A 17,582-nucleotide genomic window follows, 5' to 3' on the forward strand; every position below is an offset into this window, starting at 1 on the left:
CATCAATGGACAATTATTTGCAGAAAAGTGGGATTGAGGGATATGGGGAGAAGATGGGATTAAGGGATATGGGGAGAAGATAGGTGAGTGGGATTGAGGGATATGAGGAGAAGATGGACAGGTGGGATTGAGGGATAGGAGAAGATGGATAGGTGAGATTGAGGGATATGGGGAGAAGATGGGATTAAGGAATATGGGGAGAAGATAGGTGAGTGGGATTGAGGGATATGAGGAGAAGGTGGGATTAAGGGATATGGGGAGAAGATGGGTGAGTGGGATTGAGGGATATGAGGAGAAGGTGGGATTAAGGGATATGGGGAGAAGGTGGGTAGACGGGATTGAGGGATATGGGGACAAGGTGGGTGGGTGGGATTGAGGGATATGAGGAGAAGTTCAGTTGCTGGGATCGATCTATTAGAAAGGTTTATGCTTTGGGGTTTAATAACAAAAATTGCCCTCATCTTCAATTGTAACTTATACTTTTCCAGAATCTCAAACACTGTGGCATGTCTCACCTCCCAAATCTTGTCTTCCTCCTATGTAGGAAATGGGAGTAGGAGCAAGCCATTCAGCCCCTCCAGTCTGCTGTGCCTGTTCAACACCATCAGGGCTGATTGTCAATCTCAGCTCCACCTCCATACCTTTTGTTTAAAGTCCAAATATACATTCTGTTCACCCTTGGACATATTCAATCACTGAACATTCACAGATCGCTGCGGTAGAGAACTGCAAAAATTCACAAGCAGCTGAAAGGAAAAATGACCATCCCTCTACCCTGAGACTCTGATCCCCCCACCCCTGACAAGGAAAATTAGAAGAGATTTATATTGTAAAGGCGAGATGTTGGGGGGGGTGGGGTGGTTTGGTTGAAATTGATAGGGATGACATAGACAAAAAGGGAATGTAAATGGTGATGATAAAGGCTAGGAATGGTGCTAACAGTGTCCATTAAGAGATCGAATGTGTCAATGGCAGAACAAAGTTTAGGAATGCGGCAGATGGCCCTAGTAGGGTGAGGGGAGTAGTAGAGGGTATAAAATATGATGGAAAGCAAGGTGAAAACCTCAATTACAGCCCCCTTCGCCCTTACAGTATAAATCTCGTCTTACTTTCCTTGTCGTCACTCTGACGAAGGGTCATCCTGACTCAAAACATTGGCTCTATTCTCTCTCTACAGATGCTGTCAGACCAACTGAGATTGTCCAGCATTCTCTGTTTTTGTCCCTCCAAACCTACTTATTGATGCTCAGACTGTCTCCACCTATATCCCCGCTATTGCTTTCCCAACTCGTACCCGCATCGATACTCCTCTGACACGACCCAAACCTTCAGCCCCGAGTCCCACACTCCGACCCATTTTCCTGTTCCTTGTTGGGCATTTAAAAAAAAACACACGGAAAGATAAAACAGGCCACTGTGTGGGCTGGGGGGGAACGGGGCAGGGAGGGGTTGTGGACGGGAGTTGGCGGGGGGGGGGGTGCGGGGAAGTGGGGAACAATGGGACAAAAGATAAATTAATCAGCCTCTTCCAGTCTGATCGGCAACTCAGCCAGGCTCGGACAGCAGGTCTGAGTGTAAGGAGGAACGGTGGTCCCGTCTGAGCCTCAGGTTACCACGTGGAGATCCGCAGGTTTCATAAAGCATGCAGGAAAAAAATATTTTTCAATACATAAACAATAGCCTCAGCAAGACTATAAAAAGAAATGCAAATTGGAACTTTTCAGGATGGCAGGACAAGCGATATTCCTTCATTTTTATTCATTCAGTGATTTATTCCTGTTGCACTGTTCCCTTCAATCCAGCAATCGCGATTCACCCAGCCTCAGGTTCTGCAATTATCCATCTGATGTGGTTTCCCACCAGAAGATTTCTCATTATGTAGCATCCCTTTTCAAAAAGGGTTGTAAATCTTTTTCCTCGCACTATCAAAGGAGGATGCATATATTGCACCTGACACTTCAGTGGCTCCCCATTCAAACCGGTTTCCATTCCCCACCCCCACTTGCTCAAATTCTGCATTCAAACATTGAAGCCCCCCTCCCCACTCATTGCTGGTGCCCCTACTGAGGGAACACCGTGCCCCCAAAGTGAAAGATCCCAGGGATACTATTCTGAAGGAGATCAGGGGAGTTCCCTCCCTGGTGCCCTGTTCAATGCTTTTTTATTTACTTATTCGTCACAAATCAGGCTTACATTAACACTGCAATGACGTTACTGTGAAATTCCCTTCTATCAACAGCTAAACTCTAAGATGCAGTCCAATGACTAAGGTGCAGTCATTGCTCTGTGTGGGAGCTTGCTGTGCACAAGTTGGCTGTTGTGTGTTCTGAATCACAACAATGGCTACACTTCATATTGAGATGCTTAATTGGCTGGTGTGGCATCTCAAATTTGTGAAAGGCGCCATATAAATGCAGGTTTTTCAAGCCTTTCCTTTAGAAAGAGCACTGAGGTACCTGACTCTGTCTTTTTGCAGTTTTGGAATGATCAACGCAAGTGACCCTGACTCAGAGAAAATCTTTGAAAGGAATGTGGTTAAATACTTGAAGGAAAGGAACTGGAAGAGTAAGGGGCAGTGAGAGAGAGAGAGAGAGAGAGAGAGAGGGAGGGAGGCAGATAGGGAGAGAGAGAGAAGGAAATATCAGGGAGATAGAGATAGAGAGAGAGAGAAGTCATTTGGACTGCATAAGCAAAGAGTCGAATGGCACCCAGGAACAGTAGGAGGCCATTCAGTTCCCCTGTCTGAGCTGACATTTACAGTTCGAGTGTTTTTACCTGAAACCCTTGGGGTGGACTGAATTTTGGATAATTTTGATTTTCGAATATCATGTACAAATCTCCATGGGTGTCGGTTTAGCTCAGTTAGCTGGACGGCTGGTTTGTGATGCAGAGCGATGCCAACAACATGGGTTCAATTCCTGTACTGGCTGAGGTCAATCATGAAGGCCCCGCCTTCTCAACCTTGCCCCTCACCTGAGGTGTGATGACCCTCAGGTTAAATCACCACCAGTCAGATCTCCCCCTCAAAGGGGAAAGCTGTCTTTGGTCAACTGGGTAAGAAGTCTCACAACACCAGGTCAAAGTCCAACTTCCCGCACACCTGATGAAGGAACAGCGTTTCCGAAAGCTTGTGGGATTACTTCCAAATAAACCTGTCGGACTTTAATCTGGTGTTGTGAGACTTCTTACTGTGTTTACCCCAGTCCAACGCCGGCAGCTCCACATTATGGTCAACTGGGACGATGGTGACTTTACTGATAAATCTACAGTACATCTTGTCTAAGGCTACCTAGTCTAAACTATCGCTGAATAATAGATACAGGGTAGCTGTGATAAGTTCCTTTTTGACATGCTCAGCACCAAAATAACCAAGCAAACAGTGCAAACTAACAACTAGACTCCCATACTAAAGGCCGTTGAGGTTAAAATAAAATGTGGTATTTGGATGTGATTGGTTGTTAGATTCACGGATAAAGGATACTCGGGCTGGTAATAAAGTCAAAGCCAATCTGAGTGCCAACTTCATTCAACCAATTCTGCTCCACATCCTTTCATACAATGTTGTCTTTTAAAAAGCATTTAGACAGTTACATGGGTAAGATGGGAATAGAGGGATCTGGGACAAACACAGGCAATTGGGAATGGCTTTGGGGTTTAAAAAAAAGGGTGGCATGCAGACATTGGGCCGAATGGCCTGTTTCTATGCTGTAAACCTCTCCGACTCTATGATTCTACCCCTTAACATTTCAAAAATGTCTCGGTCTCAGTTTTCACATTGCCCCTCAGCATCTGCAGTCTTGTGGGAGAGACAGCGCTCACTTTCACTATCATAGAATTAGAATCCCTACAGTACAGAAGGAAGCCATTCGATCCGTCAAGTCTGCACCGACAACGATCCCGCCCAGGCCCTATCCCCAAACCCCCCCCCATATTTACCCTGCTAATCCCCATGACACTAGGGTCAATTGAGCATGGCCAATAAACCTAACCTGCACATCTTTGGACTGTGGGAGGAAACTGGAGCACATGGTGGAAACCCACGCAGACACGGGGAGAATGTGCAAACTCCACACAGACAATGACCCAAGCTGAGAATCGAACCTGGGTCCCTGGTGCTATGAGACAGCAGTGCTAACCATTGTGCCACCGTGCCACCTTATCCCTTCCAACACACTGCTTGCTGATTTCACTGAACTACAGTATGACTCACATTTTAAGATGATGCTCTGTGCCCCCAGGTACTTATTAAATCATATTTCCGTATCTACTTTACCATGGGGAGGCGATGGCCTCGCCAGACTATTAATCCAGAAGCTCACCTAATCATAGAATTCCTACAGTGCAGAAGGAGGCCATTTAGCCCATCGGACCTGGGCAATTCCGCCCAGGCCGTAGCGTAACCTCATGTATTTAACATGCTAATCCCCCTGACACAATAAGGGTCAATGTAACATGGCCAATCAACCTAACCCGCACATCTTTGGAGTGTGGGAGGAAATCGGAGCACCTGGAGGAACCTCACACAGACACGGGGAGAATGTGCAAACTCCACCAGACAGTCTCCCGAGACTGGAATTTAACCCGTGTCCCTGGCACTGTGAGGCGGCAGTGCAAACGACTGTGCCACCGTGTGGCCCTCCTAATGTTCTGGGGACCCAGGTTCGAATCCTACCATGGCAGATGGTGGAATTTGAATTCAACCATAAGTATCTGGAATTAAGAATCTACTGATGACTGTGAAACCATTGTCGATTATCAGAAAAACCCATCTGGTTCACTAATGTCCGTTAGGGAGGGAACTCTGCCATCCTTACCTGGTCTGGCCTACATGTGACTCCAGAGTCACAGCAATGTGGTTGATTCTCAACTGCCCTCCAATAAATGCTGACCAGCCAGCGAGACCCACAAATTAATGATTAATTAATAATTAATAAAAAAAAGAATAATTTCAGCGTTTTGAGCACTTCCTCTCCAGTATTCACAGGGGAACACAAGCTGACCAGGGGCCGAATGGCCTCCTCTGTATCTTTAACTTCCAGACTTTCTCAAACCTGTCGGAAATCTCTCTCATTAAAAAAAATGCACACAGCAGTTTAAAGTAAAATCAAAATGCTGCTTCAAGGGGGAGGTAAGCGCACCTTTGTGATTGAGGCAACAATCAAATTATTTACGCCAAAGGCATAAAATGGGAGGCTGGACCAAAATCAAGCAACTGTAAATAAATAGTCAAGTCAACCGTCATCATGAGTGAGCTTCAGGGCCAAACCCAGCAGGAGACAGTCATTATTACAAACCCCTGCAGATTCATAATTAGATAGAAGACTGTAAATGTCACTCCACATCAGGGGTGAAGGTTGGAAGTTGGGCAAATGTTGTGGTTACCTCACAGAAGCACTTTGGTGCATTACTCGTCTGCCGTTGTTACTAAAACGCACCATTTATACATTCACAACCCCTGCCGGCCTATCCAGAGCTTTTCCCAAAGGCAAGAGGTATTGCTAGCTAGCTGTCGGCTCTGGCTCAGTGGATCGCACTTGCCCTTTCGAGTTTCAATGGTTGTGTCGGAGTGCATGACACAGGCTTAGACTGAGGGAGTGCCGCACTGTCAGGAGTGCTGCTTTTTGAAGGCCTGCTTGGTTCTCTCATAGAGAGAATCACAGAGCCCCCTGCAGTATTGAAGACCTCAGTGAGTCTGCTCCGACTCTCTGAGTATCTTACCCAGGCCCTCTCCCCCGCCTTATCCCCGTAAGCTCATGCATTTACCACCTAACATGCACGACTCTGGACTGTGGGAGGAAACTGGAGCACCCGGAGGAAACCCACGCAAATATGGGGAGAATGTGCAAACCCCACACAGACAGTGACTGAGGTCGGAATTGAACCCGGGTCCCTGGGGCTGTGAGGCAGCAGTGGTAACCACTGTGCTGTGTTTATTATTCTGACGCAAAACCTACCCAAGATCCTCGACCAATATTTACTCCTCAACTTGGATGATTGTTGACCTCATTACTGTTGTTAGGAGATTGCTGTTTGCAAGTTTTCTACAACAATGACAGGATTCCATGCTCTTCTGTCCTGTGTTCACTGATGAGGGCCAAGAGTTACACAGGTTCCTTGTTCCATGCAAGAACAATGACGTTGAGCATCACAGCACATCAGAGGAGCTTGTCAAACAGAAACACAGCAAAACTACCCACTCTTGAAGATCATTTCCATCCCGATGATTCAATGTGTCCCTACAACCTTTCCTCAACCATCCATGTCAAACTGCGTAGCTAAGAACCCGATCAGTTAATACGCGAAGTAGCTTTTATTTTACAAGAGATGAAATAAAAAGCACAATTTTATACCAAACTGCACCAGAAAGACAAACTGATAAGATAATGTCTCACCTTTGACTTAAATTTCATGATTATTTTCTCGAGCCATGTCCTTACCACGAGTGCAATCAATAACATTCTGCTTCACTGCCCACTCTGAAAGCTATATTCCTTATTTGTCCTGTCCTTGAGCTATCATAACAACCTGTGCACAGGAGCACTTCTGAGATGACAAAATATCCCAGGGAGCTTTACAGCGGACTAAGGCAAACTGAATAGAAACATTTTCAGTCTGGGCGTCACGGTGGCACAGTGTTAGCACTGCTGCTTCACAGTGCCAGCAACCCAGGTTCGACTCCTGGCTTGGGTCACTGTCTTTGTGGAGTTGGCATGTTCCCCCTGTGTCTGCATGGGTTTCCTCTGGGGGCTCTGGTTTGCTCCCACAGTCTGAAAGACATGCTGTAGCAACTGGAGGAATTTCACAGTAACTTGATTGCAGGGTTAATGTAAGCTTTACTTTTGACAAATAAATAAACTTTAACATTTTTTAACTCAGTTTTAATTGGTTCATCATTAACAGCTCAATGGCTGGATCTTAAGCTCCAGAATTCCCTCCATAAATCTCTCTGCTTCTCCCTCTCTCTCCTCCAAAGCAAAATTCCAACCTGACAAACCTCCAGGGTTAATATACCCCTCTACATTGTGGTTAGCACTGCTGCCTCACAGTGCTAGGGACCTGGGTTCAATTCCAGCCTCGGGTGACAGTCTGTGGTGTGGAGTTTGCACGTTTTCCCTGTGTCTGCATGGGTTTCCTCTGGGTGCTCCGGTTTCCTCCCACAGTCCAAAGATGGGCACAGTGGGAGGTCTCACAACACCAGGTTAAAGCCCAACAGGTTTATTTGGAGTCACAAACTTTCAGAGTCCTGCTCCTTCATCAGGTGAGGCAACTGATGACGCTACATCTTCATGAAGGGGCAGTGCTCAGAAAGCTCATGATCCCAAATAAACTTGTTGGACTTTAACCTAGTGTGGCGAAACTTCTTGCTGTGCCTACCCAAGTCTGACGCCGGCATCTCCACATCATCAGTCCAAACGTGGGCAGGATGGATGGATTGCCCATGCTAAATTGCCTGCGCAGACACGGGGAGAATGTGCAGACTCCGCGCACACCGTCACCTGAGGCTGGTAATCGAACCCGGGTCTCTGGCGCTGTGAGGCAGCCGTGCTAACCGCTGTGCCACCCCACAACATGGATTGAAAAGATTTGGAAGGTGTGGAGGAGTATAATTCAGGTGGGGTGAGGAAGAGGGAGTAAATGGACAGGGAGTGGTCGTCCTGCATGGCCGCCTCCACTTCCCCAGTAGCTGGGTCAGGTTAAAATCACCACACTACATTTCGGTTACATCATGCTTGCTAGCACTATGATGCACTGGGTCAGGGACAACCTGGGTTTAGCTGCCTACTATGGCGTTCAATTTGTACACCAAGCTGAAGGAGTGCTGCTCTGTCAGCAGTGAGCTGAAACCCCCACATTGCTGCTAATGGACACTAAGGATCTCTCAACACTATTAAAAAAAACTAACGGATAATTTCCCGGTGGCCAGGCTAGCATTCCCCCAACCACTGGGTTCACAGAAAGGTGAAGTCTAGGAACTCTCTTCGCCACCAAGGATGTTTGTTGGAAGGTCAATTGAAGAGTTCAAAAATTGAGATGGATCTTTTTTTTTGGTAGGTAATTAGGGGAAGCAAAGTGGCGAGACAGAGTTAGGATACAGATCAAACAGTGGCCTCCCCCGTTCCGACATTGGTCAATCTCTTTGTAGGTTACCAATCACTCAACGGCTTGCAATCTCACTGGAGTGGGACAAGTCGTCACTGCGCTGCAGAGAAATTCACCGCACATCAAGAGCTGAAGTGGTTTGACGTGATTGGGTGCAACGTGAAGTCAAAGGTCATGGGGGTCAGCGGAGGGGAGAGGCAGCAGGGTAGACCGTCAAGGGGTGGAAAGAATTGCTTCAGATAATGGGAGATTTTTGTTTCGGCCAGGGAGTGGGGGTGATGGAGCTGCGAAAATGAGCTGTGTATGGGACAGGGACAGGGTTGAGGGCGTGGGGAGGGAGAAAGATGAATCAGAAGCGCAGCAACGTGAAGGGGGAGCAAGTGACAAACAAGGCAGGAGAAAATAAAACATCAGGTCAGTCAGATAGATTGACGGCAGCTCAGAGCAGACGTAAAATGGGCCTGACTGTCCATCCTTCACGAGGCTAATGTGCTCCCCACAAATTGTGGTCATTTAGTTCACATTTCATTTCACAGGGAAATAAAGCACATTTGGGACAGATGTTTGAAAAGGATTGGGGTCAGCCATGATGACAAAACGCGCAATGTTGGAGGGCAGTAAATTATGGAATAATGGTGCAGAGAAAAGACATTACGGCAATTCATAATGCATTCTGTTTTGCATTTTCCCTCTTGCTATAAGTCAACAGGCGGACGGTCGAGCCATCAAACTGCAATTTCCAGGAAATGGGAACAGTATTATTATGAGACATTAGCACATGCACACATACACAAATGTGTGCCCCAGGTCAACCATACTCTGCGTAGAAAACTCTTCACAGGGTTGTGATTAGCTCCGGGAGGCTCAGGCAATCTTTATGCAGTCAGACTCACCGCTAAACAAAGGTGGAATTCTGAAGGGTCATGTCAGATTTTGGGGGGCATTGTTGGGGGGGGAGGGGGGAGGGAGAGGGGTGGTGGGAGAAAGACCAGTCTCGTTGAACGCCGTTTCCCCATCTCTGTTTTAATCATAAATTTGAATCAATGCAAAAGGTATGGTTCCCAATGGGTGAGATAAGGTGCCTGAAACGCGCTGCCAGAGGAAGTGGTGGAAGCAGGCACATTAACAACATGGAAGAGGCATCTGGATGGGTACATGAATCGGGAGGGGGTAGAGAGTTATGGACCCAGTGAGGGCAGAAGGTTTTTTTTTTCAGTTTAGTCGAGACACCATGACCAGCACGAGCTTGGGGGCCGAAGGGCCTGTTCCTGTGCTGTACTTTCCCTTGTTCTTTGTTCTAATCGTACAGGTCTGCGTGGATCTCAGTGGGTGGAGACCTTTGTTCTGAAGCAGGAGCTGCCTCACCAACACAAGCATTGCCTAGTAAAGCTCTCCTTTCAGTATTGACCAATCTGTCAGGAACCTCCAACGTTTATTTTCTTTTTCAGTCGCCGTTCCTTGGCACTGATTTCAAAACTACAATAGTTCAATATTTATTAGAAAGTCACGCTGCTGACAGCTCAGTCTGAGTTTCTCACCAAGCTTTGGGTTTTAATTACAACCGAGTCCCTAACTGTCAGTGCAAATGATTTGACAAGGCTCAGGGAATCTAAATCTCCTGTAATAGAACCATCTACAAGGACTTTGAAGTAACAGTGAGGAAGTGGCAGGCTCGGTGGGGGGAGAGAGAGAGAGACAGAGAGAGAGACTGGAGTTGAATTTTCCCAAAGGATTCTTCCATCATCCTCTGTACTCTCTGCTGTGGTTTAGCTGACAGAATTCACCTTCACCGTGTTTCCACAGTTTCATGGAGCGCTGGGGACGCTATCGCAAAAGCTGTCACTGCTCCAGTGAGTTGCCTGTGGAGCTCTTTAATGCTTGCGAGGCCCAAGGCTTCCAAGCCCAACAAGGCATGTCACAGATCGAATAGCCAGCAATGCCACCGGAGCGGTGGCCACTGGTGAAACTACAGCCATTCCTTGGCCATCAAAGTTAGGGCAGGCTTTTGGTGGGGTTTGCTAGAAGGCCACGGTGGGGTAGGCATGGGTGCTGGGGGGGGGGGGTGCTGGGGGGGGGGGGGGGGGGTGGCAAGGTAAACAGGGCAATATTTCGGTGATTGGGGAGACATGGGGCTGCATGCAATGGTGCCTGGGGGCCCCCTAAAGCGGCAATCGCAAGCCCCACTGCCCGCCACCCTGCTCTGCAGGGAAGGCTGCCAGCCTGGGTGGTTGGCATGGGCTTCTCCATCATTGGTTAAATCCCAGCAGCAGAAAGATGAGGCTTGTAATTCATCATCAATTGGACCTGTGTGTAATCCTTCCTCCCATCCATCAATAGAACATAGAACATTACAGCGCAGTACAGGCCCTTTGGCCCTCCATGTTGCACCGACCAGTGGAACCAATCTAATGACCCTCTAACCTAAACTATTCCAGTGTTATCCATATGCCTATCCACTGACCATTTGAATGCCCTTAAAGTTGGCGAGTCCGCAACTGCTGCAGGCAGGGCATTCCACGCCCTTACTACCCTCTGAGTAAATAAGCAGCTATGAACACAGTAAAGCTCCCTCTACACTGTCCCATCAAACACTCCCAGGACAGGTACAGCACAGGGTTAGATACAGAGTAAAGCTCCCTCTACACTGTCCCCCATCAAACACTCCCAGGACAGGTACAGCACGGGGTTAGATACAGAGTAAAGCTCCCTCTACACTGTCCCCATCAAACACTCCCAGGACAGGTACAGCACGGGGTTAGATACAGAGTAAAGCTCCCTCTACACTGTCCCCATCAAACACTCCCAGGACAGGTACAGCACGGGGTTAGATACAGAGTAAAGTTCCCTCTACACTGTCCCCCATCAAACACTCCCAGGACAGGTACAGCACAGGGTTAGATACAGAGTAAAGCTCCCTCTACACTGTCCCCCATCAAACACTCCCAGGACAGGTACAGCACGGGGTTAGATACAGAGTAAAGCTCCCTCTACACTGTCCCCATCAAACACTCCCAGGACAGGTACAGCACGGGGTTAGATACAGAGTAAAGCTCCCTCTACACTGTCCCCCATCAAACACTCCCAGGACAGGTACAGCACGGGGTTAGATACAGAGTAAAGCTCCCTCTACACTGTCCCCCATCAAACACTCCCAGGACAGGTACAGCACGGGGTTAGATACAGAGTAAAGCTCCCTCTACACTGTCCCCCATCAAACACTCCCAGGACAGGTACAGCACGGGGTTAGATACAGAGTAAAGCTCCCTCTGCACTGTCCCTCATCAAACACTCCCAGGTCAGGTACAGCACGGGGTTAGATACAGAGTAAAGCTCCCTCTGCACTGTCCCCATCAAACACACCCAGGTTAGGTACAGCACGGGTCAGTGGGAAGTTCCATACCTCACAGCTATTATATTTTATACTCTTGCAGTTTCTCCTGTGGCCTGTGTCACACAAATGGTCTATGGACCCGTTACTTACAAGGTTGTCTACAAGAATAGTGCAAATGGTCCTCTTCAGGAACCCTAACTAAATGTAGTTTGAATTACAGAAAAGGAATTTTATAGGAACACTTTACTTGATGTATTGTCAGCTTAATTAAGTCGTCCTTCCATGGAAAAAGCAACAACATATTTACTTTACAAGCCCAACAGCCTATTCACAAATGGAGTACTCCACCATGACAGCCATGGCTCAGTCAGTAGCTTGAGTCAGAATGTTGTGGGTTCAAGTCCCATTCCAGAGGCAAATTCTCGAGCACCGCTCCCAATTTAATGCTGACAGAGTGCTGCACTCTAGGAGGCTTCATTTTGAAGGGTAGACACTGTTGTAATGTTGGAGATGAAAGGATAGAATATAAAAGCAGGGAGGTCTTGCTGCAACTGTACATGGTACTGGTGAGGCCGCAGCTGGAGTACTGTGTGCAGTTTTAGTCGCCGCACTTGCGCAAGGATATTTTGGCCTTGGAGGGAGTGCAGAGGAGGTTCACTAGGCTGATACCGGAGATGAGGGGGATGGACTATGAAGAGAGACTAAACAGACTGGGTCTGTACTCGTTGGAGTTTAGAAGGATGAGGGGGGATCTTATTGAGACGTATAAGATAATGAAGGGGATGGATAGGGTAGAGGTAGAGAGATTCTTCCCACTCAGAAAGGACAGTAGGACTAGAGGGCACAGCCTCAAGATTTGGCGGGGTGGGGGGGGGGGGTGCAGTTTAGATCAGAGTTGAGGAGGAACTTCTTCACTCAAAGGGTGGTGAATCTCTGGAATTCTCTGCCCGTTGAAGTGGTGGAGGCTGCCTCACTAAATGTATTTAAGTCACAGGTAGATAGGTTTTTGACAGACAGGGGAATTAAGGATTATGGGGAGAGGGCGGGAAAGTGGAACTGATCCACTTCAGATCAGCCATGATCTTATTGAATGGTGGGGCAGGCTCGAAGGGCTAGATGGCCTACTCCTGCTCCTATTTCTTATGTTCTTATGGGTGGGATTGTGATTAGTGCAGATTCAACAGGCCGAATGGCCTTTTTCTGCACTGTAGGATTTCCATGATTGAAATGTTTTGGCCACAGTGGCAGGTTTTAAGGAATGTCTTAAAGGAGAGTTTGAGAGGCTAAGAGGTTTAGGGAGGGCATTACAGAGTCTTGGACCCAGACAGTTGAAAAGATAGCCCCTAATGGCAGAGTGACAGAAGCCTGAGATGGGAAGAAGCCAGAATTCGAGGAGTGAAGATTTCAAACTAACCCTTGTCCTGACAGCAGAGAGTGAAAGGGAGATTTTCATTTCATTGCAATGTAATTTGCAACGCTGGCCTCAGTGGCAAGAGGAACAATTTTTCCTTTCCACCGTGCCACCAGTGGCGTATGGTTATTGTTAAAATCTCTGAATGATCTGAGCTGCCTCCAGCTCGTAAATCAGAATCAAGAAGATCGTCTGTAATTGCTTCAAAATATGCAGATTCCAAGATGATGTGAAGGTATCCAGCTGTGTTTGTTCTGCTTGTTGTGCTATATAAACTTGATGAGTAGTTAAGGAGTGACTTGTTAAGCACTTTTTTTTTGTAAAAAGCCTGTGTAATCTTCAAAAGCCTTCTAAACTAAACCTTACCACATTCCTCTGACAATTCCGACAAGCAGTTTGCTGTATTTGGAACCACTGCTCCAAAAGTTTGAAAGTGCACGGAGTAATGTTACTCTACTGTCTTCATCCATCCCGCCAATATTGTTCTGAATTTTCTTCCTTTCTTTGTTCCCCGGTTCCCAAATACCATAAACCCAGAATGCCAATTCCCCCCTCCCTCCCCACTGCACCCAACGTGTTTTAAACATTCAGAGTCTTTTCGCCTGTATCCCCTCTGATCCCTTCCCTTCGTCCCTGCCTCCCTAATGTAAACCAGTTAACCAAATGCACAGACTGGCTGATTAGCACAGAAGTGGCGGTAAGGAAGTTTACCTCAGTGTTTGGCAAGGACTCGAGACACTTCTCTGTACACAGCTAATGGATTGCCAATGCAAACTCGCCCTCTTTCAGACTTATCATCACTCTCTTGAACTTTTTTTTCACTTTCCTTTCTCTTCCTACTTCCTTGTTCCTATTTTAATTCAGCCCTTGAAGACTGTAACACCAGGCATCCTATCTCCCCCCACCCTCGCCGAGCCTTCCCTGTTTTGTACAGCGTCCAGGCTTCTTGAGCTCCGAGCTTGAAATTACCACATTGCTACTTCCCAATTTATTGCCTGACAAATCTAATTGAATGCTCTGAGGGAGTAACTAATACAGTAGCCAGAGAATGTCAGTGGAAGGTGTTTATATGGACTTCCAGAAGACAAATGATGAGCAGTTATAAACAGACTCACAGAAAGGTTATAGTACAAAAGGATGACATTCAGCCCATCCATGTCGTTTATCCAGTGATCGTATCCAACAAATTTGATGGAATTTTGTGAGCAGGTGACTAGGTGTGTAGATGAGTTGATATAGTCTACATTGACTTCAATAACACTTTTGACAAGGTCCTCCATGCAAGACTCATCAAGAAAGTAAGTGTATAGGATCCAGGGCAATTGGCAAACTGGATTCAATATCAATATCATGGCAGGAGGCAGAGGATGAAGGTGAAAACTTGATTTTGTGACTGGAGCCCTGTGGTGTACTGCATTCAAGGGCAACTGAAGTTAAGTCCTGGGCTAACACAATGTCACGGGTTGGGAAATAGGCTTGTGTAGTTGAATTGCCTTCTCTTGTTCTATTTCTCTTTTTGCCCCCTTAATTGGCACTACATTCACAACATAAATATTCACTCCCTCTGTTCTGAGCCTTGACCTTTTGTCAGTGTTTGGCACCTTAGAGCTTGGCATCTGAAGATGGTGACATCCAATGGCCCGGACCATGATCCTTTAACTTTAACAATGGTGTGCGGTAGTGATTTTCATCCAGATTTCTCAATGGAATAAAATCACCTACCTATCTGCTCAGCTGAATGTAACCTGAACAGAAACTTATGGCTCTGGCATTCAGCACTGCATCCCTATACTATGCTTGAACTGACTGGCTTGTTAGGCCATTTCAGGGGGTATATTAAGAGTCACCACGTTGCTGGGGATCTGGAGTCATGTATGGGCCATACCGGTTAAACATGGCAGATTTCCCTCCCTAAAGACCAACGTCCAAAAGACGTGTTGGTTAGATGCATTGGCCATGCTAAATTCCCCCTCAGTGTAACCAAACAGGGGATGTTCACAGTAACTTCGCTGCAGTGTTAATACAAGCCTAGTTGTGACACTAATAAATGAACTTAAACTAAAGTTTAAGTGAACCAGATGGGGGAGGCAGTGATTGAGTGGTATTGTTGTTGGACTACGAATCCAAAGACCCAGTGTAATACTCTGAGGACCTGGGTTTAAATCCCACCATGGCAGATGGTAAAATTTGAATTCAATAAAAGCTTGAAATTAAAAGTTGAATGATGGCCATTGTCGTTAAAACCATCCGGTTCACGAATGCTCTTTTATGGAAGGAAATCTGCCGTCTTTACCTGGCTGACATGTGACTACATAACTGCCCTCTGGAATGGCTTAGTCAGCCAATCAACTCAAGGGTAATTGGGACGGGCAACAAATGCAGTTGTTGGATGAATAAAACAGAATAACCCACCATGGTTTCATGATCATCATTCAAATTTTAGTTTTAGACGTCAATTTCACCATCTGCCATGGTGGGATTTGAACCGGTCCCCCGAGCTTTCCCTGGATCTCCTGATCCATTGCCACTGCCTACGCCACGCACAGACCTACCTTCAATCAGCTGGCCTTAGCTGGGAGTACTCAACTGATCTCTTTCTTTTCCTCTCCCCACGTACTCTATGAATGGTATGCTTTGTCTGTCCAGCGAGCAAGAGAATACTTTTCACTGGATCCCAATACATGTGACAATAATGACTCAAATCAAATCGAATCCTATTCAGAACAAGAACTGAAACAAAAGAGACAGTGGGGGATCGAGGTGCTGGCGATGGGGCTGTGGACCTCTGTCCAAGGCTGCAAGGAACTACAAAAAGTTGTGAATGTAGCCCAATTCATCACCCATTGACTCTGTCTACACTTCCCGCTGCCTTGGCAAAGCAGCCAGCGTAAGTAAGGACCCCATACATCCCGGACATTCTCTCTTCCACCTTCTTCCATCAGGAAAAAGATACAAAAGTCTGAGGACACGTCGCAACCGACTCAAGAACTGCTTCTTCCCTGCTGCTGTCAGACTTTTGAATGGACTTACCTTGCATTAGGGTGATCTTTCACTACATCCTAGCTATGACTGTAACAATCTGCACTTTTTTGTCTCCGTCTCTATGAATGGTATGCTTTGTCTGTATATCACGCAAGAAACAATACTTTTCACCGTATGTTAATACATATGACAATAATAAATCAAAGCAACTTAAAAAAAAACACAGGTATAGGAAGAAGAAGGGTTAACTTTCCATACAGAGACACTTGATCAAAAAGTGAATCTGTGGGGAAGCATTAAAGTCCTTTCTCTGCTCCAGATAGTTGTAGACCCCCTGTGTTCATGCCTGACATTTTATAATGGGATTGGAATAAAATAATGCCTAGTCTCCACTGATAATGTGCAAACTTAATGAGCCCAAGAGATTGCTCCATATTAGCTCGAAAAACAAACTGAGAAACTCAAAGGAACTATCGAGGAGGAATCAAGCCTCATTTCATAAGTTCCGCCTCAGTTAATCCAGCTTTCTTCAGCTCCAATGCTGCTTTATATAAAGGCAGGTTCAACAGACTAGGGTTTTTTTTGATAGATAATCAATGAATTGAAGCCTGCTGTTGGATTACATCCTATATAGAACAGGAATGACGGTTGAAGTCACCGCAAATATGCTGTTTTAAATTAAGACTGGGCGGACTTTCTCAGCACTTGAGCTTCAAGTGGTTACACCAGAAGACTTGCCCTCACAGCCTGTCCCTTCAATACGACCAGAGGCACTCCCACTATCTCCAATGATTAAATGGGGGTGTGATTAAACTGCACTCACCAACAATAACCATGGTTCCAACTTGATAACAAGATACTCCCTGCATACACAATGTGCACCCCCCCAAAACACACATGTACTCCATTACACATGTGCATTCCAACACATGCACATCCCAGTACACACATATCCCAGCACCCACAAATTGACATACCCTCCAAGAGACAGAACATACAAACACACAAACATGGACACTAACATAAGAACATAAGAAATAGGAGCAGGAGTAGGCCATCTAGCCCTTCGAGCCTGCCCCACCATTCAATAAGATCATGGCTGATCTGAAGTGGATCAGTTCCACTTTCCCGCTTTCTCCCCATAACCCTTAATTCCCCTGTCTATCAGAAACCTATCGACCCGTGACTTAAATATATTCAGCGAGGTAGCCTCCACCACTTCAACGGGCAGAGAATTCCAGAGATTCACCACCCTTTGACACACACACAAGTGCACAAATTCCATATACCCACATTCAAACACACACAGACACCAATGCGAACATATAAAATAGGAACAATAGGCCATTCAGCCCCTCAAGCCTGTTCTGTCATTCAATAAGATCATGGCCGATCTGCTTTTGTACTGAGTTCCACATTCCCATCTACCATGATAACCTTTGACTCCCTTGCCTAATAAGAATATCTACCTCCGCCTTAAAGATATTCAATGACTCCAACTCCACCACCTTGTGGGGGAGAAAGTTCCAAATCTCACAACCCTCACAAAAATGTTCTCCTCATCTCTGTCCTCCAACGGCAACCCCTAATTTTAAAACAATACCCCCTCATTCTGGACTCATCCAAAGGTGACAATATTCTTTCCACATCCACCTTATCAAGACCATTTAGGATCTTATGTGCATCAATCAAGTCATCCTTCATTTTTCTAAACTTCAGTGGAACAAGCCCAGACTGTCCAACCTTTCCCCATAAGAC

The sequence above is a fragment of the Carcharhinus amblyrhynchos genome, chromosome 15 (assembly GCF_965287045.1).
Source record: "Carcharhinus amblyrhynchos chromosome 15, sCarAmb.v2.hapA, whole genome shotgun sequence".
NCBI lineage: Eukaryota > Metazoa > Chordata > Chondrichthyes > Carcharhiniformes > Carcharhinidae > Carcharhinus > Carcharhinus amblyrhynchos.